The sequence below is a fragment of the Chlorocebus sabaeus genome, unplaced genomic scaffold (genome assembly GCF_047675955.1).
Source record: "Chlorocebus sabaeus isolate Y175 unplaced genomic scaffold, mChlSab1.0.hap1 unalloc_scaffold_114, whole genome shotgun sequence".
NCBI classification, from domain to species: domain Eukaryota; kingdom Metazoa; phylum Chordata; class Mammalia; order Primates; family Cercopithecidae; genus Chlorocebus; species Chlorocebus sabaeus.
The window spans coordinates 113,591-125,219 of NW_027326902.1; the positions used below are offsets into that span (position 1 = coordinate 113,591).

Consider the following 11,629-nt stretch of genomic DNA (forward strand, 5'->3'; position numbering starts at 1 on the left):
AGGACGCAGCAAAAGTCATACTCTAGGACCTCCAAGGCCAGGTCATAAGAAGCTGTGTAGTGTTTACCTGTGTGTCTTGGGACCAACTACCATGTCGTGAGGACTCCAGGTGACATGGAGAGTCAGACAGGACTACACACAGTAGCCAATGTGCACTGCCAGCCAGGTGAGTAACCACCACACACAGCAGCCAATGTGCACTGCCAGCCAGGTGAGTAACCCGTCCAGGCTCTTTAGCCTAGCTGAGCTTTCAGGGAACTTCAGCAGCAGCCAACCAACTGCAGCTGCAAGAAAGACTCCAAAAGAGAACTTTTGTAGCGCCTGTCAACCCACAAAACCATGAGAAATAATGTTATTTAAAATTACTAAACAAATAATGACAATAAACAATATTAAACAATAAATAATTCCTTAAGTTTTGCAATGGCTTACTATTCAGCAAGAGAGACCTAGAACAAGTACTAAATATTGCACAATACTGAATACGTGTAAGTTTAGTTGTGTAATATACTTCTATATTTTAAAGCCATTGACATTTCTGGACATATGTAAAAGTGAGCAGTGATTAAATGGTTCCCAAGAGAAGTTGTCTGTTGTATCTCAACATCATCATTTACCAATAGAAGCTGTATTTTGTTTTTGGAAAACATACATTTTAATGTTTATTTTTAAAAATATACTAACAATTGTTTAGAAAGGTATATGCTATTTTGAAAAAAAAACTTGAGAGAACCAGAAAGGTGTAAACTTTAAGCCTCTAATCACATTTATATGCTATTTAACCCATAAATCCAAAGTCTGATGGCAAATATGTTTATGTAACACTGATATCTGGATAAATAAATTAAACAGTTTTATTTTTACATGATAGGCCTTATAATTGGTATGATGTTGAGATAGCTGCAGTGAATGGGCTCATCACCATAATAATATTTTCTCTTTAATACCTTTTTAGAACATTAAGTAACAACCAAAGTATCTGAAACCAGGTTACACAGCAGGAATAAAATCAGAGTGTCTGAAACCGGGTTACACAGCAGGAATAAAATCAGAGTGTCTGGAACCGGGTTACACAGCAGGAATAAAATCAGAGTGACACTTAGGTTGCAGCAGCAGGACTGGAATTCTTGCTGTTGGGGTTGGTGGTAGCAAACTCAATCATGGGTGGCTTCTGCTTCATGCTTAGATGGTGCATTGGAACATTTCCTGTTTAGAACTTTCTAACACTTCCTGACTAGAGCTGTTTAAAATAGAAACAAACCCCTATGATTTTGAATTCAGCCAATTTATTGTTATAATTTGTTCATATGTTTCTACTTTTTAGAGTGTGGCTTTCATGTAGACAGGAATTGTATCTTATACCTCTTTTTCTTCAGCAGCTGTGTGCCTGGCACCTAGTTGAATTGTCAGGTTTGTTGAATAAGTGAAGTAAAATTATACCAGAGGTAAAGTATCAGTTTTACTCAGAAAACATATAGCTAAGTAAGATGTATGAATCAATTCACTCACTTCTTTAACAAACATTTATTAAGTGACTACAGTATGCTATCAGCTAGGAATATGGCAGTAAACAAGTCTCACCTTGTCTCAATGGATCCAGGAGTCTCTAGAAGCTTAATTCTTGCTCAATCAGCAATTCCTTTTCACTGAAGACTTGACAAGAAGGTTTCAGAAGGCAAGAGTGTGTGAACCCAGCAGATGTTTGTGATGCACCTTCTGTGTGTCAGGAGCTGTAGTGTCACAGGGTCTGCCTGTGTCTCCTAGGAAAGGTGAAAACTGAGGACAATATTTTAAACAACAAATAATACCAAGTATGCCACGTGATGGAGAGGGAAAGTGCTGGGTCCCAAGAGTATAACAGGCACTGAGCCTAGCGTGGGGTCCAGGTGTCTCTGGCATGGTGCCCTCCTAGGTCGTGGTTGTCCCTCCTTGTTGCTCCTGCTGTCTTCTTCAGCTACATCTGTTTCTCTGCATTTCCTCATTTTACAGTGTGTGGGACGCAGTTATCTCTGAACAGGACTAGGCAACTGTACTCCTGTTATGCTGTGCTTGATGCTCTGCATTGATGTACACTGGGCCCAGGTTTCCCTGGTGGACTTCTTGGGCCATTCTTGTCATCTGGCTCTGAATGAAGACTTTGTTCACAGAAGTGCACTTGCCTGATGGGGAAGCCAGAGATCTGGGGTCCTCTGCTGAGGCCACTCTCACCTGCGTATCTTCCCTGACATACCTAACAGATGAAGCTCAGGTGAGTGATGCACCTCAGGCCAGTGTGGACATGTACAATTCTTCAAGCTCCAGCTTCAACTCTCTTTCTTATTGCTCTCTTAGGACAGTGTATTTAGATGGAAAAAATGAAAATTCTGTTATTAGGGGATAAGATTAAAATTAATCCCATCTATAAAAAAGGAAATAGATCATTTGTGAACTGTAATACTTTATTTTTAGTGAGAAATCACCTTAAAACTTGGAACCTGGATACAAGATAATTACTTCATTCCACAAACGTTTAGTAGCAAACTCTATGCCGGGACTGTGCTAGGTACTAGGGATACATGGTTGAATACAGAGTATAAGATGCCTTGGAGTGTCAGGTAGTTTCATATAAATGACTCATGCAGTATACAGACAGTGTGTTAAAAAGAGACTTCTGAGATGCACAGAGGACAGACAATAAAGGGTCATGGAACGGTGGATAAATGTGTTTGGACGTTTCACTCAGGGCTGTTGAAGTTTTTGAAGGTCAGTGGCCTCAGGGTTTTGGCATTTTCAGGGCCTGCTAAGTACTTTGTTTCTAAGCTGGTTATTGGCCACCATTACTGATTATCAATTGGCTCTGTCTGATTCAGCAATCCCACTACTGGGTACGCAAAGGAAAAGAAATCAGTGTATCAGAAAGATACCTGTACTTGTATGTTTGTTGCAACACTATTCACAGTAGCACAGATATAAAGTCAACCTAAATGTCCGTCAACAGGTGATTGGAGGAGAAAATGTAGAAAATATACACAATGAAATACTATTCAGGCATAAAAAATAATAAAATCATAACTTTTGCAGGCACATGGATGGAACTGGAAGCCTTTATTATAAGTGAAGCAAGCCAGACACAGAGTAAACGTCCTATTTTATAACTCATAAGTGGGTGCTAAAAGATGTGTAGGTATTGATGTAGAGAGTGGAATGATAGCGGAGACTCAGCAGGGTGAGGGGATGGGCGGGGTGAATAGTGAGAAGTTACTTAATGGGTACGATGTGCATTATTCCAGTGATGGATACCCTAAAGGCCCTGACTTCACTATGCCATCCATGCTGACAGCAAAATGGCACTTGTAACCCGTAAATTTATACACAAAAATCTTAGACCTCTCTCTCTTCTCTCATAAGCCTCAGAGCTCAGTGATCCCCTTGGATCTCCTCAGCCTGCTGAGTTTTGACTTTCCTACCTGAGGTGGTTTTGGGTAGAGATAGGGGAGTGTTTCAGGAAGATGCTCTCCAGCATGCTGCTTCTGAAGAAACATTAGAGACTCTTCTGGTGGCCTTTATCTAGTCACTGCTTTAAGCAAGGAATAAAACATCTGCGGCTAACATTTTAAAAGCTGTGTTTCCCGCCCACCCTTCAGACCTGACAGAACAGATTTTAGGATTTTAAGGGAACAGCTTTTCCCTGACCCAAAAGGGCACAGTTGTGCAAAGGCCAATGTCACGTAAGTACCTTTTCCCCCTCTGTAACATAACTCTCAGATACTGTTCCCACAGCTGGAATCAGTACAATATTTTGACTGAGGTATTGGAAAACCCTATGAGCATGTTATCATTTGAATATATGAGTAATGTAAAATTTAGACAGAATTTTATTTGAAAGGATTATTTATAAAATTTGTAGTTAACTGATTTATATTGTGGTTATTTCAAACAATAAAAAGCAGGTTGTTGTGTTGTAAGCTAGAAATATTTACAATAACACATGGTCTTGATTATCTCACATGATGAATTGAAGATTAAAGCAAAATAATTTTATCTTAGGGAACTTTGTGACAGTTTCTGTTTCACTGTGCCTAATAATGACTTCAAACTATTGTGCATATATAGAGAACTCTTGACTAAAGAGACTTATTTTGACTATTGCGCTATGTTGCTTTTTGTAACTTTTTAAGATCTAGAGGAACATACATTTAGTCTCAGTTGACCAACTAAATGTTATGGAGTCAGCTCCTGCATTATGTGCTGAGCGTTGAAGGAACAGTGGAGACAAGGCTGCTGCCCTCGCAGAGTCTCGGGGAGAAAACCTGATGGAGTGTGTCAGGGAACACACTGGGAACATCCCAGGATACCAAAAGCGCACACAGATAGAACACCTGCCTCAGAACGGGGGAGGGTCAGACAAGGAGAGGTGTCAGGAAAAACGAGGAAAGTTTAATCTGCAGGAATAGAAACACACTTGAGAAATCCACCGGGAATGAAAAGAGAATGGTTGAGCAGCAGCAGATTGTCAAGAAGGAAATCAAGAAGGAGCAGTCAAAGAGGTTGATAGAGAACCGGGAGAAAGAAGGTGACACTGAAGCCAAGGGAAGGAAAGTGTTTCAACATTTCTGGGAAAAAATGACATGCTCTATCTTAACCTCGCTGTTTTATGAGTCATATAGCCACATTCCAGGTTCTGAGAAGCCCAGCACTAAGGATGTTTCTTTTGGTTTGCTTAACCCAGCATTTGCCAGAATAATCTGGGCTCAGTATGAGTGTGTGTGTGTGTGTGTGTGTGCGCCTGTGTGTTCCACTAATATCTCACTGGGGCTAGTGCTCTATACAACATAGTTTTTAAAACACTGGTTTTATCCATCCTATGTTCAGCTGCGGCAACACCTGCAAAGGTCAACTTTGATCATGTGTCTTAGATACTAAAGAAAACAAAACAAACCAATTATTAAAGCCCACCCTGCAGTGGCTCCTCCCTACCTGTACAATGGAGCCCACCTGGCTTGGCGTGGGTGCCTGTGCTGACCTGGCCGTGCTCCTTTGGCTCCCCTTTCCTCCTGGAGAAGGTAGGGATGCTCTGAGCCTTGGCCAGCATGGAACATGTGTCCTTCTCCTAAAGCAGACCATGTTTTCCTGAGTCCACTTTAATCCCTTTTAAGGGTATAGATCAAACAATGTATATTTTCTAGCCTCTCCTTGTCTCCCCTTCCAATCTCCATACAGAGATCTGACCTTTCGTTAAAGCTTTTGGTCAGGTATCACCCTGTATGCAGTTTTCCTGCCACTTCTGCAATGTACATACTTTACTGGTACATTAATTGTGGGGGAAAGGAAGAGAGATCCAACTGTTACTGTGTCTATGTAGAAAAAGGAAGACCTAAGAAACTCCATTTTGATCTGTACTAAGAAAAATTCTTGTTTTGAGATGCTGTTAATCTGTAACCTTAGCCCCAACCCTGTGCTCACAGAAACATGTGCTGTATTGACTCAAGGTTTAGGGAATATAGGGCTGTGCAGGATGTGCTTTGTTAAAAATGTGTGTGCAGGCAGTATGCTTGGTAAAAGTCATCGGCATTCTCCGTTCTCTATTAACCAGGGACACAATGCACTGCAGAAAGCCACAGGGACCTCTGCTCAAGAAAGCCTGGGTATTTCCCTGGTTTTCCACCCCAAGACAACCTGAGAAATGGCCTCGTGGGAAGGGAAAGACCTTACAGTCTCCCAGCCTGACACCCGTAAAGGGTCTGTGCTGAGGAGGATTAGTGCAAGAAGAAGGCCTCTTTGCAGTTGAGGTAAGAGGAAAGCATCTGTCTCCTGCTCATCACTGGGAATGGAATGTCTCAGTGTAAAACCTGACCATACATTCTATTTACTGAGATAGGAGAAAACTGCCCTATGACTGGAGGTGAGACATGCTGGTGGCAATACTGCTCTTTACTGCACTGAGATGTTTGTGTAAAGTTAAACATAAATGTGGCCTACGTGCACATCCAGGCACAGCACCTTTCCTTAAACTTATTTATGACCCAGATTCCTTTGCCCACATGTTTTCCTGCTGACCCTCCCCCACCATTACCCTATAGTCCTGCCACATCCCCCTCGCTGAGATAGTAGAGACAGTGATCAATAAACACTGAGGGAACTCAGAGACCAGTGCCGGTGCAGGCCCTCACTTGCTGAGCGCCGGTCCCCTGGGCCCACTTTTCTTCCTCTATACTTTGCGTCTTAATTTTTTTCTCAGTCTCTCGTCTCCACTTTGTGAGAAATCCCCACAGGTGTGGAGGGACAGGCCCCCTTCATTAATTATGCCATACCAGCTCAGGTTTTTCATTTATATATCATTTTATATCATCTTCTTTTTTTCTTAGAGCTTGGTTCATTTATTTATTCAGCCTTTCCACAATATAATTGTATGTCATATAACTTTATATTTATTTTCATTGGTATTTATATACCTTTCTTGTAAAAATGGAGACTTTCTAAGTAGATCTTCATTAATGTTGAAAGAACAAAGTTTTAAGTCTTGGTCTCAGCCAAAAGGAGTTCCCCGCATATCCAGGAGGGAATGAAACACCTGCATTGTTGCGTTAGACATTCTTACAGAGAAAGAGAACCATGTCAAACGGAAAATTGCTAACTTTGCCTCAGGGAGACCAGGTTGATTCACTGAGAAAGTTTGAATTGGTTTAGAAAGCATGGTTCTGAGTTTTCTAGGAGAAGGAGATAAGTTAGGGTAGGGCATAAGAAGTAATGCCCACATCAAAAAGTTAGAAAGATCTTAAATTAACAACCTAACATCACAACTGAAAGAATCAGAGAAGCAAGAAGAAATCAACCAAAAAGCTTGCAGAAGACAATAAATAAATAAAATCAGAGGTGAACTGAAAAACATTGAGACATGAAAAACTGTTCAAAAGATCACTTAATCAAGGTTTTTTTGAAAAAATTAAGATAGATAGGCGCTAGCTAGACTAATGAAGGAAACAGAATTCAAATAAACACAATCAGAAATGATAAAGGGAATGTTACCACTGATGCCACAGAAACAAAAATAACAATCAGCAACTACTATGAACACCTTTTTGTGTGTGTAGACACACAAACTATAAACCGTAGAAGAGATGGATAAATTCCTGGACACACACATCCTCTCAAGACTGAACCAGGAAGAAATTCAGTCTCTGAACAGACCAATTATGAGCTCCAAAAATTGAATCAGTAGTAAATAGCCTACCAACCCCCCAAAAAAGCCCAGGACCTGATAGATTCACAGTCAAATTTTAACAGATGTACAAAGAGGAGCCAGTACCACTCCTACTAAAACGATTTCAAGAAATAGAGGAGAAGGGACTCCTCCCCAACCTGTTCGACGAGGCCAGCATCATCCTCATACCAACGCCTGGCAGTGACACAACAAAAAAAGAAAGCTTCAGGCCAGTATCCTTGATGAACATCCATTCAATAATCCACAACAAAATCCTTGCAAACCGAATCCAGCAGCACATAAAAGGGTAATTCACCACAGTGAAGCAGGCTTTTTCCCTGGAATGGAAGGTTGGTCCCTCATGGGCAAATCAATAAAATGTGATTCATAACATAAATAAAACTAAGACAAGAAACATGTGATTGTCTCACTATGTGCAGAAAAGGCTTTCAGTAAAATTCAATAATGCTTCATGTTAAAAACTCTCAACAAATGAGGTATTGAAGGAACATACCTCAAAATAATAAAAGCCACCTATGACAAACTCACAGCCAACATTATACTGAGTGAGCAAACCCTGGAAGCATTCTCCTTGAAACTGTCTCACCACTCCTGTAGAACACAGTATTAGAAGTCCTTGCTCGAGAAATCAGACAAGAGAAAGAAATAAAGCGTATTTAAATAGAAAGAGAAGTCCAACTACCTCTGTTTGCAGACAACATAATTCTCTTATCTAAACCCTATAGCTGTTACCCAAGAAGCTCCTTAAGCTGATAAACAACTTCCACAAAGTTTCAGGATAAAAAAATCAATATACAAAATTTGCTAGCATTCCTATACACCAGGAAAAGCCAAACTGAGAGCCAAATTGGAAAGGCAATTTTATTCACAATTTCCACAAAAATAATAAAATACCTAGGAATACAGCTAATCAGGGAACTGAAAGATCTTTACAATGAAAATTACAAAACACTGCTCAAAGAAGTCAGAGAAGACACAAAGAAATGAAAAATTATTCCATGTTAATGGAGAGAAGGAATTAATATCATTTAAATGGCCATACTGCCCAAAGCTATTCCTATTAAACTACCAATGACATGCTTCATGGAACTGGAAAAAGCTATTTAATAGTTCATGTAGAACCAAGAAAGAATCTAAGCAGCCAAGGCAATCCTAAGCAAAAAGAACAAAGCTTGAGGCATCACATTACGTGACTTCAAACTATACTACAGCACTACAGTAACTAAAACAGCATGATACTGGTACAAAAACAGACACACTCACCAAGAGAATAGATATCAGAAATAAGATCACACACCTACAACTATCTAATCTTTGACAAAACTGGCAAAAACAAACAACAGGGAAAAGACTCCCAATTCAATAAACCGTTCTCGGATAACTGGCTAGCCATATGAAGAAGATTGAAGCCGGACTTCTTCCTTACACCATATACAAAAATCATCTCAAGATGGGTTAAAGACTTAAATGTAAAACCCAAAACTATAAAGTCCTGGAAGACAACCTAGGCAATACCATCCTGGACATAGAAACAGGCAAATATTTCATGATAAAGTCACCAAAAACAATTACAACAAATGCAAATATTGACAAGTGGGATCTAATTAAACTTAAAAGCTTCTGCTCAGCAAAAGAAATTATCGATAGAGTGAATAGACAACCTACAGAATGAAAAAACATTTACAAACTATGTATCTGATAAAGGTCTAGCATTCAACATAAGGAACTTAAATAAATTTACAAGAGAAAAACGCTATTAAAAAGTGGCCAAAGAATTGTCTATTCATGTCCTTAGCCTACTTTTTGATGGGATTTTTTGTTTGTTTGTTTGTTTTTCTTGCTAATTTGTTTGAGCTCATTGTAGATTCTGGATATTAGTCCTTTATCAGATATACAGATTGTGAAGATTTTCTACCATTCTGTGGATTGTCTGTTTACTCTGCTGACTGTTCCTTTTGCCGTGAAAAAGCTCTTTAGTTTAACTAAATGCCACCTATTTATCTTCGTTTTTCTTGCATTTGCTTTTGGGTTCTCAGTCATGAAATCCTCACCTAAGTCAATGTCTAGAAGGGTTTTTTCAATGTCATCGTCCAGAATTTTTATAGTATAGTCCTATAATCCTTTTTTTATTTCTGTAAAGTTGGTAGTAATGGTGCCACTTTCATTTATGATTTTATTACTGAGTCTTCCATCTTTTGTTCAGTCTATAGTGAAAGGTTTGATCTTTCAAAGAATCAACTTTCAGCTATGTTTATTTCTGCTGCTTTCCAACCTTCTAATTTATTGATTTATGCACTAATCTTTATTATTTCTTTCCTTCTTCTAGCTTTAGATTTAGTCTTTTTTGTTTGGTTGTTTTTTTTCTACTGCCCTTAGGTATAGAATGAGGTTACTGATTTGAGATTTTTTTCTTAAATGTAGTTGTTTATATTCATACATTTTCCTTTGAACTCTACTTTCACTGTATTCGATACATTTTGGTATATTTTGTTTTTATTTTGTCTCAAGATGTTTTATAACTTCACTTGTGATTTATTCCTTCACTCACTGGTAGTTTAAGAGTGTATTGTTTAATTTCCACATATTTGTGAATTTTCGAGTTTTCATTTTTTATGTATCTGTTGTTTCTTCCATTGTGGTTGTAAATTATATTTGGTATTATTTCAAGCTTTTTAAAATGATTTAAAAGTCATTTTAGGACCTATTTTGCGGACAGATATGGCCTATCCTAGAGAAAGTTCCATATCCGCCTGAAAAGAATGTATATTCTGCTGTTGTTGGGTGGACTGTTCTGTATATGTGTATTAGCTCTAAATGGCTTATACGGTTGCTCAAGTCTTCCATTTCTCATGAAGCTTCTATCTGGTTTTTCTATCCATTAATTAAGATGAGGTATTGAAGTGTCCAACTACTACTGTAGAACTGTTATCCTTTCAATCCTGTTAATTTTTTCAGCTTTACTGAGGTATAATAGAGAAATAAAAATTGTACATATTCAAGGTGTAAAGTGTGATGTGTTTATATCTATATGCATATTCTGAAATGATTACCAAAATGTAGTCAATCAACGCGTTAATTACCTCAGATAATAGTTACTTTTTTGTGTGCATGCGTGGGATAAGAAAACTTAACTCCATCCCCGGTGACTGCAGAGTGGCCATTCCAGCCGCTCCAGGCTCCAGCAGAGGAGGAGCGGGGCGGGTCCAGTTGGGGGCCAACAGGCCTGGCGCGCGCGCATTCCGGAGCCCACCCAGACCATGTTCGGCAGCCTGGGCGCCCAAGCTGCAGTCCGCTCTGTGTGCAGGCAGCAGCCGCCTGGCAACTCCCGAGCCTGCTCGCGCTCCCAACATCGCAGAACCAGGGCCAGGTGTACCGGGGGCCACGGCCAAGCCAGGCATTCTGCCCGGCGGCGGCGGCTGCACAGGGGCGAGAACTGAGAACCTGGCGCTCAACCCCATCGGGGTGACTGCCTAGTGCCCATGCCAGCAGCCCCGAACTCCCTGCGGTGGAGGAGTGGGGCGGGAGGCACATCCTGGGGACCCTCAGTCTGGGCGCGCTGGCTATCCGGGGCCTCCTAGGCCATGCCCCTCCAGCCCGCCCGAGCACCCAAGCTGCAGCCGCCTTCTGTGTGCAGGCAGCAGCCTCCAGGCAACCCCCGACATCTCAGCCCGCACTCCCAACATCTCAGAACCAGATGTCCCAGCGGCTGCGGCCAAGCGAGGCGGTCTGCCCTGGGGAGGCTGCACAGGGGCGGGAACCCGCCCTCAGCCCCATTCCCGGTGGCTGCAGAGGGCCCCTGACTAGCGGTCCCGAGCTCCGGCAGAGGAGGAGCCGGGCGGGGGCACCTGGCAGGCCCTCAGGACAGGCGCACTCGCGATCCAGAGGCCGCCCGGGCCATGCTCCGCCTCCCTGGCGCCCAAACTGCGGGCGCCCTCTGCCTGCTCGCAGCGGCCGCCTGGCCACTCCCAAGCTCGCTGGCGCTCCCGGCCTCGCAGAACCGGGGCCGGATGTCGCCGCGGCTGCGGCCAGATCTGCCCGGCGGCGGCTGCACCGGGGCGGGAACTGGCCCTCAGCCCCATCCCCGGTGGTTGCGGAGGGCCCCTGCCAGCAGCCCGGATCTCTCTTCAGAGGAGGAGCGGGGCGGGGGTCACGGCCAGGCGGGCCCTCAAGCCGCGCGGGCGGCGCGCGTGTGATTCCGGGACGTCTCGGGCGAGCCCAGGAGAACCCGCAAGCCCGCGGCGCCTGCGCCCGACCTGCACCCGCCCCCTGCCGGCCTCCCCCTGCGGGCCGCGCGGCTTGGGAGCTGCTTCCGGCTTCCGCGCGGACGCTGAGCTGCAGGCGCGCGCCTAACGGCGTCGCGGGGCTCCCTCGGTCTGAGAGGTCGGAGGCTGCGTCTGAGAAGTCGCCCCATGAGGAAGCTCTTCAGCT

General features: G+C 42.6%; 1 pseudogene; it reads left to right on the top strand.

The window, feature by feature from the left end:
• The first annotated feature begins 4,470 nt into the window (after window positions 1-4,470).
• On the top strand, window positions 4,471-11,469 carry LOC140710978 (uncharacterized; annotated as a pseudogene).
• Window positions 11,470-11,629: the final 160 nt, after the last annotated feature.